At 47.3% G+C, this 21280-nt stretch overlaps 1 long non-coding RNA gene across 1 annotated transcript; it reads left to right on the forward strand.

Annotated features, from left to right (window-relative positions):
• Positions 1-438: 438 nt before the first annotated feature.
• On the forward strand, positions 439-21077 carry LOC119388965 (uncharacterized). The gene is made up of 3 exons (XR_005182929.2): positions 439-543; positions 18628-18782; positions 20823-21077. It is a non-coding gene; the product is annotated as an uncharacterized LOC119388965 (long non-coding RNA).
• The last annotated feature ends 203 nt before the right edge of the window (positions 21078-21280 follow it).

Here is a 21280-nt window from a genome sequence, read left to right on the forward strand (position 1 = left end):
GAAAACTGTGGGGTGTGCCAGCTAATATGTTCTCTTCAGATTAAAAGCAGAGAGAAATGGACGACTAAACGTGCACACCAGCGTGCTTGTTTAGACGAAGAGTGCAAATATGGGGAAAAGCGACGCAATGCATATTTTTCTCGTCGCGCGCTCCGTGTTGTTTTTCCGTCACAGCTGTTCACCTTCGTAAAAAAAATGCTAAGACGGAAAGCAAAGTGCCAGTTAGAAGGAGTTCGAAGGACAAGAAAACCCCTTGCGAGGACGCACTCGCGAAAACGAAAATAGGAAGGAACGCGGTTCAAGGACACGTTTTTCTATAGTGAGCCTTCGAGTGACATTGACCGACAGTGCGAGATAGCGCGCCGCCACTCTTAACTCTCACCCATCGAGTACTGACGGCCCTCTGATGGAGCGGTGCGCCTGTTTCTGCTGGCGTGTAAATACGCCGTGTCGATCACAGTGTAACAATCTGCGCGGGAGGAAGCCACAGAGTGTTTGGCTGCGACCAACTGAGGAGGCGGGTGATTCTTAGGACAGCAAAACGTAAGTGTGTACCTTTATTTTCATTCCGCACTAGTTTTGCTAAAACACCAGCCTTGAACCAATTCAACATTCGCTCGCTTTTCGTTTATTTCGCTGCCGGGTCATTCCATGCCGAACGTTCCAAGCATTGCGCTGGACCGTCTGTGATTCTCATCTAAAAAATATTGTGCAATCATTTCGGTGCACTCTTTGCCCTCCTACAGTATTTTTGCAAGGAAAAAAAAAAAAAGAAATGCGTTTCGAGGAGCTATTTCAATGTTTCCGTAGTTGGCGAAGCCGAAGTTGCTGCAAAAATCCCGAAAAAATACAATACCTGGCGGAACGCCTTAAATCTCTGCTAGTTGCTATAAAGGGAATGGCACTTTCTTATGCCGAGTGCCTGAACTTGAGTCATTTCACACATTTTTCTATGTTTGCGCCCCTACCACTTCCAAACGACTCAGTAATCGACCTTCATACTTTTTTGGCACGTTTACTGGCAGCTATTCAGCCATGCGATGTAGCTGCATGTGTCTATGTGCTTTATATAATTTTAGAAAAAGATCGTCAAGTTGGGCGCAGGAAATTGCCGTATTGCTTCACCACATAGCATATCGTGAGACAAAGTGGCAGACGGCCATTGGAGGGAATAAGAAAGCGTCATTCCTTTTATAGCAATGAGCAGAGATTTAAGGCCCCGCGTGTGCACTCTTGAGGGATTTTTGCAGCAACCTAGGTATCACCCACTACGGCATCATTAAAATTGCTCCTAAGGGCAGAAAAACTTTTTTCCTGAAACAAATACTGCAGGAAAGCCGGTAACGCACCGAAATGATTGTCCGAAATTTTTTATAAAGGAATCTGAGAGGGTCGAGTGCAGTATCTGGGACGTTTGGCGTGGATTGTCCTTGCTCTTTTTCAAGCAGAACTAAAATAAAACACCCTAAGCGGTTTTCTAAAACCGTGCGCACATGACTCTCCTTTATCTCGCACTCCAACAACAATCACTCACACGGACGCGGCGCGTGATAAATGCGGGGATTTCTAGGCGGCCGCTCCCGTCCCTCCCCTAAGGCACTAGGCATAAAATATAAAAGAGGCAGCGATAATGAAGGTAAATTTTCTCGAGAAGAAAGGGGGCGTGTTGGATAAAGCTAGTTCTCGAGATGACTGTGCTTTCACGTTTTCAGTAAATGGCATCATTCTGTTTAAGTACAACTTAGGTTAAAAAACAAAACAAAAACAAAAGATTGGCAATTGCCACGCCTTGTGGCAATCCGTTTCATGCGAAGCAGTCGGCGAGTAATCGCCATGTTGCATATTTTTGGGGGTTTGAGCCAAGCGTTACGAGGTGGGTTGACGTGGTTTTGAAAGTAGGGCCCACTTGAGCGGTTTTCTAAACCGTGCGCACATGACAGCCATGTGCTCACATGAGCACATGGCTGTGTGCACATCGTGTGTTTACCAGGAACGTGACTACTTAAAGGATAACTTATGGTCTGACGTAACGTCAGAACTCACGTTAGAGCAAAGACGTCAGTATTACCGAAACGAAGTGCAATTTACGGTGCGATGATGTGAATACCATAAGTAACTTTCGTTAGCGTATTCCTCCGGGGTCGAGCAACGCTTGAACATAGCTTGTTGAATCATAGGAATACAAATGTAATGTTTATTAGACTGCTATATAACGGAGCCAACACTGGAACCACAACTGACGTCAACCCGACATGACGCCTGTATCAGAGGAGTACATACGTAATGTTTATTGCTTCGTTATAAAATTAGATAGCCAGTACTGTAACTACAATCAACGCTGCATCGACATTACGCCTGCATAGGGCCTTTTTCCAAAGCAGTTTCAAGACCTGGCGTGGCTCTGTGGTAGAATACCTGACTGCCACGCGGAATGCTTGGGTGCGATTCATGCTCGGATCCTGATTTTAACACGAAAGTGTTTTATGCCGGGGTCCACCAAGACTTCAGTGACGTATTTCCGTCACGGAAATGACTTAGAAAAAATATGCACGATCAGATGGCAAAGAAACAAAGTTCCGTCAACGGGCATCGAACCCACGACCGCTCGGTCCGCAACAACAGATGCCGGGCACGCTATCCACTGCGCCACAGTCACAGACTCCAGAGGCTTTAGAAACGCGCCTTTTATATCTACCACTCTCCCGGTCGGCGGGGTGGTGTTGCCCACTGGTAGCGGTAAGTAATTCGTCATTACTGTGGCCTCCGCGATCAGCATCTGCAACTCCTTACACGTCCCTCCCATTCGGCGCGTTTTCAATAGAAGTTCAAGTTTGTCAATGCCTTAACACACCGCGAGCTGGCGACTTTAGCCAAGCGTCGTAAAAGCGTCGGCCTCGCTCATAGATAGCTCAGCGACGCGCGCCTGCCTCACCTGGCTGTAACACCGCGTTCCCCATTCACGAAATCGCGGCCGGGCTAGCGGGGCGGCGCGACGCGCTTTGCGTCTGCCTCTAGTCCGGCCGTGGTGTTCAATGATATTTTAACATGCCGCGTGTTGGCGACCAAGTTCTGCGTCCAATATGCGACGCTCTTCTGGCTAGCACAACTAGTTCTGTGATCACGCTTTCACCGTTAACTACTACACCACAAGGGTTTGTTTAATCATTTAGTAGGGACGTTAGTCGTCGGGACGGAGATGTACCACCAACCATCAAAGGGAGCACATCCACGTTAAACGGTGCTATAGCTGCCAGACATCAATATACATTGTGCAAACTCTCTTATATCAATGTACAGTAAACATTCAGTTACTTCTGTAGGGGCACGCTTTACTTTTTATTCTTGGCATTCGTCGAGTCAAGCCTGCCGATATCGGCTTTTCTTAACGCCCTCGCATTTAACTCATCATTGTCTGTTCTCGCCGTTCCTGGGTAGATATAAACTGTCACTCACCTAAGACGCATACCAGCATATCGCGGCCTGTGGCATACGGGTATGTGCCGCACATGTCTGGAGGAAAGGGTTTGACGACATACGTGACAGGATTTTCACGTTATTCATGTCATGACCAGACAGTCACATTCGTCAAACCCTCTTACCCTCCCATACCAATTTTGGTGAACAGCAAGCTAATAAGGCGATCACGAGAACACCCAGACGTAGGCGGCGTGATAGATAGACAGATACATAGATAGATGCGTAAATAGAAACGCGCAAAGTGCCTCAGGTTCGCTAAGAAATGCTTCGCATTTAAAAACTCATGAACTGGTGCTTATAGGTAATACGTGGGCCAAGCCTGCACAAATAGAGATCGGATTAAGGCGTTCTTCAGTCCACTACGGCATGCGACAGAAATCTATTCAGAAGAATGGTACTTCTCGCATTTCCAACTGCTACAGAACTTTGTAAAGAGCTAGAACACTTTCCAAACAACACGAATGCCACATATAATTGCTTCCGTAAAATCACAAACGTAGCGTCGCGCTCACAGGTTGCACGAACCACAGGTCATTTTCCGAGCTCTGCAATGCAATGCCCGACTTCATTCATACGCATCTTAATAATAATTTCACGCGTTTAGCGTGCCAAAGCCACGATATGATTATGAAGGACACCGCAGTTGAGGGCGCCGGAAATTTTGATTATGTGGTGTTCTTTAACGCGTATCTAAATCTAGGTACCTAGAGCTTTTCGCCTTTTTCGAAATTCGGCCGCCGCGGCCTGGATTCGATCCCGCGACCTTCGGGTCAGCATTCGAGCACCGTAACCACCAGACCACCGCGGCCAGGGTGCGCATCTGCCCCGTAATTCCAAACAGAAAAATGGAGAAACTCTGGAAAAGGTTCTACCTGCGAGTTAGCCAGTCACTTTGACTCTCTCTGAGTTTGCGTTTTGAGAAGCACTGTTCTTGTTTATATTCCCAGTACTGGCCCACTAGGAAGTGGCGAAGCATGGACCAGTTGTAATTGATCTTGAAATCAATATTTTATTAATATTGTTAATCAAATATGAACTTATGACGCTTTACAGTAGTTCGGAGTATCTGACGTGTAATGTTCCTGTATTAGACGATTTTTAGACATGATTCCTGAAGGTTTACGTCCCAAAACCACGATACGATGTGAGGGATGCCGTCGTAGAGCTTTCCGGAAATTTCGACCACCTGAATTCTTTAACGTGCACCTAAATCTAAGTACACTGGCCTCTAGCGATTCGCCTCCATCAAAATGCGGCAGCCGCGGCCGGGATTCGATCTCGCGACCTTCATGTCAACAGTGGAGCACCATAACCACTACAGCACCGTGGCGGGTACGATTTTTAGAAAGACCTGAAATTTGGGACCAGTAACATTTTTGAGAAAATAAACGAAGGACGAATCAAACCATGGTAGTCGCTTTGGGTCGTGAAGATTGCTATAAGTTACGCATGCCCACGCAAGCGATGCTGAGTTGAACGACGATTTCTCGGGGCAGGGACTGACGGTCGCACCTAAAGTCCAAGTAGTCGAAACAAGATTCCGCGACAGCGCAAGCCGTGGCCAATTTCCCTGTTTCTTCATATATACAGTTTTTCCTTCATTTTTGTAGAATTCGCATATTTTGACTCGTAACCAAGTATAAAACTAAAAAAATCGGTAGGTGTTACACACCTGCTACACAAGGAGAAAGGCAAGCTGCATTCATCTAACACATATGAGCTGCAATGAGCAAGTGCATATATATGGCATTAAACAGACCCTTTGCACGCCTAATGCGAGCACCTTTGTTTTTGCATGTCTTTTCACAGGTGTGGAGCCTTTAGCGATGTAGTTACTACGCGTCTGTAAGGCGGATACGCGCACCTATGTGGCTGCAAGCATTGCTGATGCTGCGGCTCATGTCGATTATTAGGATGATGACTGATGACTGAGCCCTTTAAGTGTGTGTCGGAAGCCTTACACCACCACTCAAGTCACATGGCGTGACGCCTGAAGCGATTCCGCCGCACGATATTGCGCCTTTTAATGTGACTTAGAATAACCGAGAGCTGAGCTAGTTGGTAAGTATTCATTCTAAAAAGCGGCGTTTGTAGTGTCCTGACTTCTTTCTTGTGTCCATGTTTGCACGCCTTGTCATTTTAGAATTTTAATGTGACTCCTCGCCTGACATGAGAGGGTCTTTTTCCGAGAATGTTTCAAACGCTAGCGCGGCTCCGTGTATAACGCTTGATTTTTCAGTGCCTGCGAATGATGAGGGGTTCGCATTAGTAAGATTTTGTTTTTTTTTATCCCTCTGTGAAAATTACTCACTAATGCCAGAGGTTTTGTTATTTGAGCATTCCAGCTGCAACTTGGCATAGGGGAGTTGTGAAGTAGTCGCACTTTGTGGCCCATACGAATCCAATGGTGAGTCCGCTGGTGATCTCCGGTATATACTCTCGATTAACAGCTTAAAACAGCAAAGATGTGTTTCACGTGGCTATCACTTGAAATCTGCGGCGTGATAATGGACCTCGGTTGGCAAAATTTGTGGTGCCGTGGTGTTTGATCGAACACGTCCACCAGGATGACGAGTTCGCGTATCACGTTTTCTTTTATGAAGGATGTTTACAGAAGCACACTAAATCTCCGACATAAACAGTCACGGACCTGTTACATAGCATATCGTTTGTGACATTGGTCTTATTAGTGATAGCTATAGAGTGAGGGAATCTAACGTGTCACTGGATTCGGCTAATTATTGCGGTCTCAATGCGGTGGCAAAAAGCGTTTGATGTACCTCTAACTTAGATGAGGAAAATATCTGCATAAAAGCAAAGCCCCGGGCAGCCAGAAAAACGAGAATCAACCGCTACGGAAGGCGCACCATCGCAGGTGCATTGAACGTAATTAAACATGCGGGAGGGACAGCCTTGTTCACTGCGGTTCCACAACTCCAGATTTACGGAATATAATATACACTGCATTTGTTCTTTCGTTCTATGTGCTCCGAAAGGCTTTGGCTGTCGTAGTCAGATATTATGCCTTTTGTCAGCTGCCTGCAGTGGATGCTTCAGGCACTTCAAATACCTTCATACGAATAAAAAGATAAGGAAGGGAAGTCGCACAGACAGCAACGGTTGAAGCTGCAACAGAACAGATAGCGGGTACAGATATAGCTGTCGTTCAAGAGTCCTAGGATGCTATCGTAGAACATGTGCATTGATAAAGCTGCTTGTATGCCTCACGCGTACTACAGGGCGATGCATGTCTACTGGCTATGGTGCTCGACTGCTGACCCGAAGGTCGGGGAATCGAATCCCGGCCGCGGTGGCCGCATTTTCGATGGAGGCGAGAATGCTTGAGGCACGTGTACTTAGATTTAGGTGCACAATAAAGAACCCCGGGCGGTCAGAATTTCCGGAGTCCTCCACTACGGCGTCCCTCATAATCATATCGTGGTTTTGGGCCGTAAAACCCCAACAGTTATTAATGACAATGCGATGCATGCAAATTATGTAGGATTGGCAAAGGGCGGTTTTCCAAAAGCAGATAACATTGATTTAACGACGGTAATCAGGTGGCCGATGTGTATGACCGCTAACCACACGCACGGAGTGACGTTATCATAGTTAATATTGTCACGTGGGTGTGACGATGAAGGACGCGAACTCAAGCCGGCATAGATGGAACTCCTTTATTCAGCGCACCTGCGCCCAGAAAATAAAGCTCACAGCGCAACAACAACACGCACAATGATCAGTCGTCGACAATCTCATCGTTGGTGAAGAACGTCGGCTTCTATAAATGCATGATGGAATATACCAGCATTTTTATCGCTGGTCCCTGCGTTAAGTCCACGGACAGCGCGCGTCGTACGCGCAATCTGATCAGATGAGCCAACAACAATCGTCAAGGTTCCAAGGCATACCGGCTCCGCCTGCGCGAGTGGTGGTTACACGTGTATAGCGCGGTCACATGAAAATACAGTAAGAAGCGCGTGCGGCAATGCCCCTCGCTGAAAAAATATCGTCCCGATGCTGCTAAAAAAACGCGAAAGCGAAAAAAAAAGAAAAGTTCTGCTACGTAACTCATGGCTAGTCCTATGTCCGGACGGGTAGGTGGAGCCTCTCCGCCCTCTCACGGCCACGAGTTGGATATGTAAACATCTCATACTCTTCCCTCCAGACCAGATAAATGTCTTTCCTCACTCTGCTACATAAAGGAAGCACGTGAAAACACACAGTTTCGCCTCAAGGGCGAAGCAATGAATGCGATAGCAAGAAATTGGTATGCCACAGAAAGAACGGCAATCAGCTAGAAACTTGCTGCGCACTGCTCAAACACAAAGGACGCAGGAAAAAATAAAACACACAAGCCGAGTGCGAACTAACAACTGTCACAGCTCGGCACTTGCAGCACGCTGCTGAGACACATAGAATAACTAATGAAAATAACACACAGGTATACATAGGACGAGCGCGACCTGCCACGGTTGTCACTTCAACTAACCCCTAATTTGGCTCTTCAAGCTAGCAGATCACTCCTTTCGCAAACGCGGCCGCTGCAGCGAGCAAATTGACCTTCGTGCGGTCTATAGCTTCAACGCAAACTTTGCTGAAAGCACAAGACGTACAAAACTCCCCCTCAAGAAATAATCGCGCGAGCACGGTCGACCGCACCCTGTATGTCAAAGTACAAGTCGAAGGCGCACATCCCAACTCTGGCGAAACACTAGACAATTTTAGGATTGGGGACCCATGAAATCCGCGAGCGGCCAGGAAGAGTGCGCAGAACACAAGCCACTTTTGGACTCTTGGGCTCATGTTGTCCCAGGACCCTGCAGCGCCTTCGTTTGGGCGGCAAACAAAACCGCAGAGCGCGCGACCTCAAGAGAAGAAAAATTCGGCAGATCCCACATACAGTGGGAGTCGATGGTATGCGAAGCATGCGGCGAGTATTTGACTGTGGCGTAACTTTTTTTACTGAGCGACACGTTACAAAATTATTCTAAATATTTGTATAAATTTTATATGCACACATACACATGTCCAAGAGCCGCATATGTGTTATATAACCAGTTGTTTACGGTTGGGTAACACTGCCAATGGCAACGTGGGTATTACCAACACCAGAAGTGGTAAGCTGATATGTAGTGCTTATACGTGTCCCGAGAACGCACGCATGTTTCACGAACCCGTGTGCATGTGTGCAAGAAGTTCTTGGCAGTTCTTGAACAAGGGCATCATCACCGTGATTAGTGAGCACCAGCAGCTGGTCATGACTTGTTATAGGATCCGGTCGTGATCGTGGTGACGAGGGGTTCATGTGTAGTGAAGTATGTGGTTTAGTAGAGCTGTTGGAATTCGTGGATGCCTCGGTCATTTCGTCGACAAATTGTCTGTCGACAGAGCCGGCGACATGTCGGAACCTGAAGCCACCCTTCGCGTTGGTGATGTATAGTCTGTTGAGGCTGGTAGGCCTGGATAGTGCTACGTAGACCAACATCTGTGGATGGTGTTTGTCGTATTCGTTGACTACCTGGGTGTATGTGGCCTACGTCGCCTAGTCTACAAAACGGCTGTCAGTCAATCTGGCATAATCCTAGGTCAGCATGAGGTCATCGCCCAGCCTCGTAAGAAATGAAGAGGACGCTGCGTCGTTCTGGTGGACGAAGTGCACTTTACGGTGCGGTGATGGGGATATCATATGTAACTTTCGTTAATGTATTCCTCCGGGGTCGAGCAATGCTTCAATATAGCTTGCTGAATCATAGGAATACAAACGTAATGTCTATTTGACTGCTATAAAAGTGGAGCCAACACTGGAACTACAGACGTTAATCTGACATGACGCCTGTATCGTAGGAGTACACATCGTAGGAGTATCATGTAGTGTTTATTGCTTTCTTGTAAAATTAGATAACCAGCCGCACAGGCACGATTGACGTTGTACCGATATTACGCTTGCGTAGGCTGTTTATTCAAACCAGTTTATAGACCTGGCGTGGCTCAGTGGTAGAATACCTGATTGCCGCGCAGAATGCTTGGGTTCGATTCCTGCTGGGATCCTAATTTTCATTCTTTCCATTCGTTGAGTCAACGCTGCCGATGTTGGTTATCCTTAACGCCTAGCATTTAAGTAGTTACCAATGTCTGTTCTCGCCGTTCCTGGGTACATATAAACTGTCAATCACCTGTGGCGCATACCCGTACACCGCGGTCCGTGGTAAACGGGTATGTGCCACACGTGTCTAGTGGAAAGGGTTTGACGACGTACGCGACAGGATTTTAAAGTTATTCATGTCATGACCCGGCAATCATATTCGTCAAATCCTCTTACCCTCCCATGCAAATTTTGGTCTACACTAAGTTAAGGAGGCGATCATGAGAGCACCCAGACGTAGGCGGCTAGATAGATAGATAGATAGATAGATAGATAGATACGTAGATAGAAACGCTCAAAGTGCCAGAGGTTCGCTAAGAAATGCTTCGCATTTAATAAAGACGGCGCTTGGCAGTGGCACGCGAGCCGTGAAGCCACGGCTCGCGTTTCCTACGAGCGTCGATTGTGGTAACTAAGATACAACGTCATTTGACTCTAGTTGGTACGTATTCCTGAGGCTAAAATTACAGCCGCAGACGCACTTCTTTGTCTTCTTACTTCTTCTTTACTTCTATCAAAGTAGAGCACGCGCCGTAGTGGAGCGAGCGCCGCGTGGTACAATTGGCTATGATATGTGGTTTTGCCTGCGTTACTATTATCATCAAGGCGCTCGAAGAACAAGAGGAAGAAGACTTCTCTTTCGCGCGAGCGTGCGCTGAGATGGTTATACTTTACCTGCGTAATGTGCGTTTTTATTCTGCCATTAGTATCCAGGAGACCGAATCAGGCATGGCGTAATTGTCTGAGGCAGCAAGCTGCGGAGCTACGGGCCTCAGCTTCGAAACCGCGGTCGAGCGCGTCGGGATTTCTTTCTTCTAAATTATTTTTATTTCTTGCTTTTATTACCATATACATACATATACATATCCGGGGCATGACGGTGACGGCGACGGCAAAAATCCGCCGAGAGTGTCCATATAATTGCTATCGCAATAAAATGAAGTCTCCCTGGCATTCCCACAATGTTGGGACGTTAATGGTTGGGGTTTTTGCATCCCGAAATCATGATATGATTATGAGGGACGCCGTATAGTGGAGCGCTCCGTAAATGTTGTCCACCTAGGGTTCTTTAACGTACACCTGAATCTAGGTACCTAGAGCATTTCGCCTTTTATTGCGATATCAATTATATGGACACTCTCGGCTGATTTTTGCCGTCGCCATCTGTTGACGCCGTCATGTCCCGGATATGTATGTATATATATAAAGAAGGCAGAAAGAAAAATAAGGCAGAAGAAAAAAATTCTGAAGTACCCGATCGTGGATTAGAACCAGCAACCCCTCGCTCCCCAGCGCGCTGCGTTGGACAACTCAGCCACACGCCATGTATGCCCCGGCGAAATAACGGCGAGCAATTTATATACACCATGTACCGGTGGTGGTAAGCAAATCTCGGTAGAGCGTGAGCGTGTTTTCTATCACGCAACGCTCCTAATGTTCTTTCAATTTGAAAACTGCCCTTGAGTCGCGCACGACAATGTGGCCCTTTTCTGTACCCACTCGGGATGTGGAAAGGGAAAAAAGACAAAGAACACCGGGCACACCTTGCATCAGGTGCCCCCTGTGGTAAAAGACGCAGATGGTCACTGCACGGGCCGCAGTTTAAAAGAAGAAACATCTAAGAGCGTCTAAATCCTAAATTTCCCCACTTATATTAACCGCCTCTTTCATGGCCAATCCCCCGTAGTGGGTAAGAGCCAAGAAATAAGGGTCAAGCAAGCAAGCAAGCAAGCAAGCAAGCAAGCAGGATTCAAGGCCATGCTGCGAACCCTCACAATATTGCTGCTGACCAACAGGCACACTGCCCTCCTAATACAGACCTCCCATCTATTCCCCTTCCACCTCAACCCCTAAATACAGTCCGTGCCCGTAAAAATGTTCTCAGGCAAGATACACGCGCTCTTATCCCACCGTGTGTCTGCTCTCTCCCCATTCACCTTACTAGGGCGGAGGAAGTCGTGCTTAGGAGGCTTCGGGCAGGGGTGGCCCTTACACCAGCTGTTCTCTCAACAAGGAACTGGTCGCATTTACCAGTTGGTGATACATGCCCGTACTGTTCTGTTCCGGTGATGGACATGCCAAGGATTACAGTCGGAACGCTCCCTTCATCTCCTGCAAGCTGGTCTTCGCTACAGTGACACAAACAGTTATGACCGATGGATACATGACAACACATTCCACAAGACACTTCTTCACTTCATACACAACACCGGCCTAACGGCGCACATTTAACACAAATATACCCAACAAATAATATGCCTTAAGGGCAAGTCTCTGTCGTAAAAAAAAAAAGCAAGCAAGCAAGCGTCTGATTCTCCATTGTCGGCACATAGGCGCAACAACTGTGACAGTTGTTAGTTCATGCTTACCCTGTGGGTCATTCCATGCCAAATCATCCAGCGTTTTTCCGTGCATCACAAATATGGCTGAAAAAATTTCCACGTTTTTCTTGAAGTTCGAAACTCGTCCTGCTCGTTTATTTCTGTTGCAAAAAATTTTCCCGCCTATTTGTGAGAGTCTGTAGTTTGGCGCCGACTGAGCTAAAGGGCATCAAACAACAATTTTTTTCAAAGGACGTTTATGGGATGCACTCAATAAAATGGTATTTCCGGCAAGCTAATGAAGTGATGTAACTGTAAAAATAATGACTTATTTGTGTATATCGATGCTTCGAAGGTTTTTCGCACGAGCCAAATTGAATAAATTTGCAAGGTTTGATATTTTTTCCAAGAACAAGGCAAACTCAAAGGGTAGAAATAAATTAAATACTGTTGGCCTGTTCGACATTCTACAAGAGAAAAATAATTTAGTCGCTGAAGATGCAGCAGATCGTCTGAAAAAAAAAATTGCAGATTTCACTTCTTTTTTAGAAAAGCTCTGTATTCAGCGTCAAAAAACTTGCCTTGGTGGTCAGACTAAAAATATGCACGACACTTCATTTGAAAGCTCTGTGTATTAGGTAAACATAGGCAAAGTTACAAAAGGGTATTATTTATTTTAACTTGTCAAATATTTCTTTGAAATTTTGTATCTCCACCAGCTTGTCACCGACCAAACTCAAGCGGCATGAAGCACTCGCAACGGCAGTCTTCAGCCCATGCCCACTGACCTGGGATGCAGACGTCAAACATAGTGCTGTCTATAAAGCAATGGAAAAAGAAATGGGGTTGCTTTATGGGGTTGCTCTGCCTTACCTCCCGAGTATTCTGTCTGAAGGTTCAGATCTGCTCGCTGCTGTGCCGCGAAGCGGTCGGCACATATTGTTACCATGAATGAGTCATAATAATATCTGGACTTTAACGTCCCAAAACCACGATATGATTATGAGAAACGCCGTAGTGGAGGGCTCCGGAAATTTCGACCACCTGGGGTTCTTTAACGTGCACCTAAATCTAAGTATACGGGCCTAAAACATTTTCGCCTCCATCGAAAATGCAGCCGCCACGGCCGGGATTCGATCACGCGACCTTCGGGTCAGCAGTCGAGCGCCATAACCACTAGACCACCGTGGCGGGGCACGGAGGACTTATGGTTGAGGTCAATTTGCGGCAGTGGTTCGATGGGGGCGCGGGACAAGCAGTCCGCCTCGCGTCGCTCTCAACTGTCTTTCATTCATGTCTATTGGTGTTTCCGTGCCGACGAAAATTATGACGCTTGTTAGCGGCGTTTTAATAACTTGATCTTCGAGCACATTAAATGCACAGTGAGAGAGCGTCCCACCTGTTGATAGCGCAGGCTCCACGAATAGCGTTACTCGTTTTGACCTTAAGTCGGTAACTGCGCCACATCGGTTCAAGAAGTCCATGCCTAGGATTGCACCCCGCGAACATTCTTGCGCGATGACGAACGTATCAGGGTAAGTCCGGTCATGTACAGTAACTCTTGCAGTGTAGACTCCAGTTGTTGTTATTATATGTCCTTCAGCTCTCAGGATTTGGGAGCCTTCCTTTGCAGCCTTCACTTTCTTTATCTTGATGGCGAAGGATCCACTGCAGGTGGAGTAGCCCGCTCCGGTGTCAACTACAGCGATGAGTACGTGGCCGTTCGGAACCACGTCGAGGTCGTCGCTCGTCGTCTTGCGTGGAAAGGTCGTGCCGTCGGATCACGGATGTGCCGCGTCGTCGAGTTGTTAATAGGCTGCGTCATTGTTTCGTCGCTATTTAGTCTAGCCATCGACCCATTGCTTTCAGCGGGTTGGCGGCGTGTTGAGATGTCGCCTCGGTTGTTTACCAATCATTATCGTTCGCGGCGTCGGAGGATCTTCGGCATTGCGACGAACAGCAACCGCACCACGATCGGCTGCTGCTTTTAGTTTTCCGGATAAGGGCTAACCACGTAGCCTCGGGTTATATATATATATATATATATATATATATATATATATATATATATATCTATATATATATATATATATAGAATACTGATAAGAAAGGCTCAGCGTTTCTTAGTATCTGTCTATCGATCTATCTGTTTGTCCGCCCGTGTCTAGATGCTCTCGTGGTCGCCTCCTTAACTCGGTATACTACACAAAAATTGGCTTGGATGGTACAAGAGTGCAGGACGAACATGACTGGCAGGTTATGACATGAATGACATAACATGCCTCTCGTGTACATCATGAAAAGCTTTCCCCCGTCACGTGTGGCGTATGCACGCATACTCGGGCCCGGGTTTAACAGGCATGCGCGACACCTGGTTCACTGCATATGCCAACCGAGGAACAGCCAAAACGCACATTGAAAACATTATGAAACACTTTGCATGGTTTAAACATTAGAAAGACATGCGGTTTGTTTTATTTGGAGGTTTCGATGTTGCGCGCAAACGCTAGCCAACGTGCTGCAACTATTCTTAGCCAGCAACCAGGCGGTAGACGTCGTAAATAAATGCATTACGTCAACAGTTGCGAAACATCAGTTGTGGTAGCGGTGCTTGTCTTGCGTAAATTGCGGTCACGGTGTTGGCTATCAGCTTTATAACAATTCAATAAACAGTACGCACGTACTCCTATGAATCAGCAAGTTCTAGTCTAGCGTTGCTCGTCCACCGTGGCAATACGCCAACGAACGCTGCTTGCACTTCGTTTCTATGAGTGTCGTCTACGCTGTAGTGTGAGTGGCGACGTTACGTCGACACATTAGCTACCCTTTACACCCCAGTGTAGACGACGTGCCTGGTAAGCTCACGATATGTATACAACTACTGAGTTTGCAGAAATACGTCAATCGACGTCGCAAGCATTGATTCAAGATAAAAAAAAAATCGGCTTAGGCAGCGACCTCTCTGACCGCTTCGCGTAAAATCGATTCCCGGCTACAATTCCTGTCATCTATCGGAACGTTTTTCCTGTCCGCTCGGTTTGAAGCGCGCTGGTTGCGTAGGCGTGAAGACTTCGGAGCGCGAACGCCTGCTCTCGTGAAGCGGCCGTTGCCGGCGGCTTGTCCAATGACTGTCGCCGCATGCTCTCGGTCGAAGCTGGCAGCTGGGCTTTGCAATGTGATGGTGGCATTAGAGATTTTTAGGAAGTTACGGAAATAAGGAACCCAATTAATACGGTACAAGACGATGGTAGCGCTTCTCCTCTCTCGGTCGTTGCGCTTTTGTCGCTCCTAATTGCAGTAAAGGCACCCCGACACCACAAAGGCCTTTTCAAAAGTTACTGTGGGGTGTTACGCCCTATTCTTGCCTGTCAGCCGACGCATTGTTAACGATGCACCTGTTGATCGGGGGACGCACTTTAAGCACAGCGAGCTGGAGAGAAGGAGCGCTACCGCAGTCCCGTACTGTATTTGCGTACCGTATTTCCTCAACTTCCTAAAAATCTCTATTAGAAGGCAGTGGAGCGCGTTTTGTTTACGGGCCGGTTAGCGACACTTATGGAAGTGTTGCTGCCTGTCAATGCGTACAGGTTACGGCTGAACATCGAAGAAGAATAAAGATATTACAGTAACAAGTACGCCAAGTACGCCAGTATTGCCGTTAACAGCATGACAGACCTTTTACAAAATTTTGTATGTTTAGTATTCAGCACAGACTAGAGGTGTGCGCCGCGCTGCCGCCACCGCCTGTTTTTGGTCACGCCGTTCGCGCCGCCGCCGAAGTCCCAAGAGAGAGATGGCCGTCGCCGCCACCGCCGCGCAATAAGTGCGGCGCGCCGCCATTAGTCTTTTCTTTTAATTCAAACGGGGAATCTGGAAATAAAATACAGCACTTCGCCGGAGGAGCTCTTCTCGATGTGTCCGTGCAATGAACTGTCCATTTTAGCGGCCGCTGAAGAGCGGGAGCTCGGCGAGAAGCGCGCCCCCTGTTTCCGGTTCTTGTTCTGCAGCGCCATCATGACATCACGAAGCTTTCAAGCACTCTCGACTCAAATGATGGGGGCAGAATGCGCTTCAATGAAACGAATGCAGCCCTCAGAGATCCGATTTTCGGTGCACATGTCTTTTGATAGCGTTAGCCATCGACTTAGGTTTAATGTAGCCGCTCGTCTAACGCTGCTGTAACGTCGGTACGCATTCCCTGCATCGTTCTCAAACATCAAGTACACATTCATGTGCAAATTCAGACTTGAAAAGTTCCTGTTTCTGGGCGTTTTGTCCACTCTCTTCTTACGCTAGGAATGTGCTGGCGGGTTCGGTGCGGCGACGTGGTCAAGAGCGAGGTGACATCACGGCTCACCGCTTTTTCGAATAACTGAATGCGCTTTGCCGAAATGTACTGTGAACATCACCTTTAAATGAACGCATCGAGAATAGCTCCCCAGCAGTTGCAGTATCTTTTTCTTCTCCAGAAATATCACGAGTATCGCCTGACCTTAAGGCTGCCGCGTCCTCCAGCCTTACAAGGCGACTACCCAACTCGCTGGATAGCATATTCTTGGAGTCTTGGACCTAGTACACTGTGCAAAACAAATAAAATAGATAAGTAATATATATATATATATATATATATATATATATATATATATATATATATATATATATATATATATATATATATATATATATATATATATATATATATATATCTCGGTCCGTTAGTACACTTTTTCCTTTCATTCTTACTCGAGCAAATCGATAAATCAATACAGAAGTAAAGAGAATGGCAAATTTTGAATGTTGCTGAGCTAGTTGGTAGGTATTCATATTAAGAAGACATGACGTGGAAACACGGACATAAGAGAAAAGTTGAGAGAGTGAACAGCTATCTCTCACGTAGACCAGTACTCGCACTTCATAGGTATGGCCTCTTACGTGGGAATGCGCAGACAAATATTTGTGTCTACCTTCGGTTCCGCCGCTGTGTGATTTTTCAGTTCTTAGCGGCGTTTTTGTCTTGACTACTCTCCTGTGTGCGTGTTTGTATGCCCTGTTTTTATAAAGGGCCCCTAACAGCCTCTGAAAATACAACAAAAAAACTAAAACAACGAGCGCGTTATTCTCTTTTGGCGTTTCTTGTCTTTTGGTGCACTTCGTGATTCCAGAACAGTGATTCACGTGACATCATCAGGGTACATACTCTCGACTGGTCCATATACGAGAAATAACAGTTGCGATTTGTCTCCCATACTGCTTTGCTATGCAGCCGCCCACCCGCTCTTGCCTCTCTCGCACGACTATCGTGCACGATTAACTCATTTCGCTCCATTTTGTGCGTTTGTGACCGCGCATGCAGAGATAACAGACTGTAGCCGACAAGCGCGAAATCATGATCGGTTCAACGCTTAGTGCTGACATTGTACGCGTGCTTTATGAAGAAATAAGTAACGAGGAGATGTCCCCTGTAAAAAGGGTATTGAAGGCGTGAACGAAACCAATGGAAAAGGCGCCGGAATAAATGCTTCTTCCAACGGACGCACTCTTTACAGCGGAGACAATGCAGCTTTCCAGGAAAAAGGGGAGCCCGCTTCGACGGTTTTTTGCATATTTTTTATTGCGTTAGCAATTGTATGGGCACTCAGGGCAGGTTTTCACCGTCGCCGTCATGTTCTGTATAAACTCTAAATCGATAACATCACTCCGCGCATTTTATGTTCTACCCGCGAGTAAAAGCTCGCGAGCGTTGGCAAGGAACATGGCTAAAGCAGAGATGAAACAAGCTGGCCATCTCCGTCACACGGAATAATATCAACCCGCGTGCGAGGCCTGCCGTCGATTGCTCCTCAAGCAGAAGGAAACGCCCCGTCCGTCATTTGCTGGGAGAAGGAGCAGGAAGGGATGTCTGGGGAGAGGGACTGCGTAACTCGAGTAGCAACTGTGAACTTTGCCTATAAGGGCGCGGTCGAGAGCGCTGGCACGCGCGCTATTCGGCAGACATCGCCCAGCGAACTGCTTGTATACCTTCTACGCGCTGTGGGCGCTGTGATCTCACTGCTTCGCGCTCGGACCACTGAAACGACGAACTAACCGAAAGCCGCTTCTCTGCCGGTAGCGGCCGTATTGCCATACACCGGCGTTTTGTTGTGTTAAGTGAGATCGGAGCAAAAAGAGTTAGCTGCTAGCCCTCGTTCATGTAACATTACGGTGTGTACTTATCGCATTCACTGCTTCGCCCTCCTCCCCCCCCCCTTCCACCTCCAGGCCGCGCCGCCGCTGGTCCGATGAACCCCGCGCCGTTCACGCGCCGCCGCCGGAGGTGGAACACCGGCGCGCCGCCGCCGGTGATTTTGGGTCCGGCGCACATGTCTAGTACAGACATAAGTAGTAGCTCAAAATGAATGCGGCGAAGAACATTCATATAAAATAGAGGCAATGGGCCATCTTTAAAGTAATAAAAAAGGAAGAACAATCCGACTGATGCAGGCATTGTGGAAGTCAATTTCATGTGAAGTAGCAAACGAATAGCAGCCTACGCCGCATTTTGCGCCTTCATATAAGTACACGAGCCTCTAAAGGCTAACTAATGGTCAGACGCACCGTCGGCAAAGCGTAATTATCCACTATCTCAGTATCCTTGTAAGTACAACCAACTAAGGTTCATATTTCGTTCTTCATATTTTGACGCAGCATGACGCAGGAATTGACTCCCGTGCGGGTTGTCCTGGTGACAGGGTCGAGTGGCTTCCTCGGCCAGCACGTGGTGAAGGAGCTCCACGAAGAAGAGCACGCTACGATCCGAGAAATACGACTGTTCGACAACCGACCTTACGAGAACAGAATAGGTAAGGCCCACTTCCCGGCACAAAAAACTCGTCGACATTGAGTGTCATTAAATTACCATAAAATATGAACACTTGTCGCAGGCCATACTGTAGGATTCCCGTTTAGGTTTTACCGTCTTGGAGATTGTTCAGTAGCGTGCACCTAACGTACGCCGCCGCACGAATTTCCTCCATACCCAAACACGGCCAAAAGAAGTAAAGAAACAACCATAACTCTTTCTTTTTTGAGCGCATGTGGCTCTCCCTCGATCGATTTTTGTTTATAGTTTGTATCTTGTAATGTCGTGTAACTGTAATGCAGTGCCTCGTTGCTGCTTATTGAGGAAGAAAGTCGGCGCCAGGGCGAAGCAGCGAAATGCGATAGCAACTAATTGGAATGTTACAAGGAAGTAATACCCCGGTCACACTGGCAAGTTTAGTGTCATTTTGAGCGAGTGCACTTACGCCCCCAGAATGGCACTTTGGCAGCGCGCTGCTACACGAGAAAGGGAAGTGCACTTTGGAAATGATTGTAATAGCGATGGGTACTTAAGTAGCACAACAGATATTTGTTATTTCAGGCAATGTTTCTTAAGTAATACTGTGTTACAGCTATAACCAGCCCTTAAAATAAAATTTACGTACAAACGCGGTGGCTGGAGCCATTGAACGGCGTGCGCTGGGCATGCCTCTGGCGGTCGGGGCTGTAAACTGCCCGAGAACGAGAATAGCAAAGTAGTTTTTTTTGTATTATAGTATGTTTTAATGCATAAGAATATTCCTAATAAAGAAAACGATAGTTAAAAAATGCTTTGAACTCGGCTTCGCATAATAACTTATTTATTTTCGAGCCACTGCTATCGAGGCTAGACACTCCGTCTCGGCGAAGTGAGTTTGGCGAACGCACTCGCCGGCAAGGGCGCTTTGCAGCGAGTGTCACTAAACGTTCCCGTGTGACAGCGTGCGAATGGCACTAGCGACGAAGTGCACTCCCTCAAAGTGCACTTAAGTTGTCCTGTGTGACAGGGGTATAAGGCTAGCAGCTTACTCGTTCAAGAAACGCGGCTGCTGCAGCTAGCGAAGTAACCTTCGAGCTGTCCATCGTTTCAATGAAAACGGGGAGCACAGCACGTAAAGAGCCGTCGTCGGCTGGTTCCCTCTAAAGACACTGCGCTCCCGACTACGGACGACCACGCCAGGTCGGTCAACGCACGCATTTTTCCGCCGGAGCCAAGCAGTCTGTATGGTCCAACTTTTATCTGCATGCCTTTTTTGCGCGACGAAAGACGGCGGCACGTTTCATTCCTGTTTGAGCTGCGTTCGTTGGCAACCCTCGCATGCTTTCACTCGCACGTATATAACATACGATGCGCGGGGCGATGTTATCGACGCCGACTTTATACGGAACATGACGGCGACGCCGATGGCTAAAATGTTACTGGGCTATCAGTACATTTGCTATCGCAATAGAAGAAGCCAAGCGGCTGTGGCATTCACACAAAAGAGTGTACAGCAAAGTAAATCAGAGACGGTGCGACTTTCTAAATAACCCAGCATTGAGAAATGAAACGGCAAGCGCGCTTCGTGATCACTTTGGCAGAAGTTAACGATTTTATGCCCGTGAGAGAATAAAATATTACCACCAGCAATCGCCCATTTTATAGCTTTGTCTTTGTGAAGGCAGCAGCTTGTGAATTAGTCGATTGATTTCCAGTCGCAGTGCACTCGCTTGAGCACGGCACGGGGGTTAATGTACATGTGGTTCACTTAAGAAAGTCGTATAGGGCATCCAAAGTTTTTAAAAGCGACGGGTTCGTTGTCTCGCAATTACCACTTCCAGATTCGAAATGAGAATTCTCCTTTGAATAACAGATCGAGCTAGTTGGTGTGTATTCATTTTAAATGACAGGGTGTGCAAAGAAGGACACATAAGGTAGAAGTCGAGACACGACTAATTTTTGGCGTCTTGACTTCTATCTCCTGTGGCCTTGTTTGGACGCCCCGTCTTTTAACCAGAATTCTGTCCCATTGTATTTATTAGTTCTCTTTCCCATTACACAGGTTTTCATGTCTCCAAGCCCAAGGAAACGAAGGAATACGTGGGAGACATTTGCAACGCTGCTGAGTTGAGTGCTGCGCTGAGCGGAGTCGACGCGGTGATTCATTGCGCGTCTATCGTTGACCCCAGATTCTTCGCCGACTCCAAAGTCATGGAACGGGTCAACGTCCAAGGTAGCTCACTGGCGTCCATTTGTCCCGTTCCTTGCTCAGTAAATACTTTATTTTAAGGTGTATTTATACCTGAGAACTGAAAAGCGAGCGAAAACGCCAGATCGGCCGGAAAACCCAGTCCGCGCGCGTCGCAAAGGTTCACATTTGTTCGGCCTCCGCTGCATGCCGCCGCCACCGCTTTCGCTGTTTCAACCACCCGCCACGGTGGTGTAGTGGTTATGGCGCTCGACTGCTGACGCGAAGGTCATGAGATCGAATACCGGCCGCGGAGGCCGCATTTTCGATGG

This window comes from Rhipicephalus sanguineus, chromosome 4 (assembly GCF_013339695.2).
Source record: "Rhipicephalus sanguineus isolate Rsan-2018 chromosome 4, BIME_Rsan_1.4, whole genome shotgun sequence".
In the NCBI taxonomy this organism is placed as follows: Eukaryota; Metazoa; Arthropoda; class Arachnida; order Ixodida; family Ixodidae; genus Rhipicephalus; species Rhipicephalus sanguineus.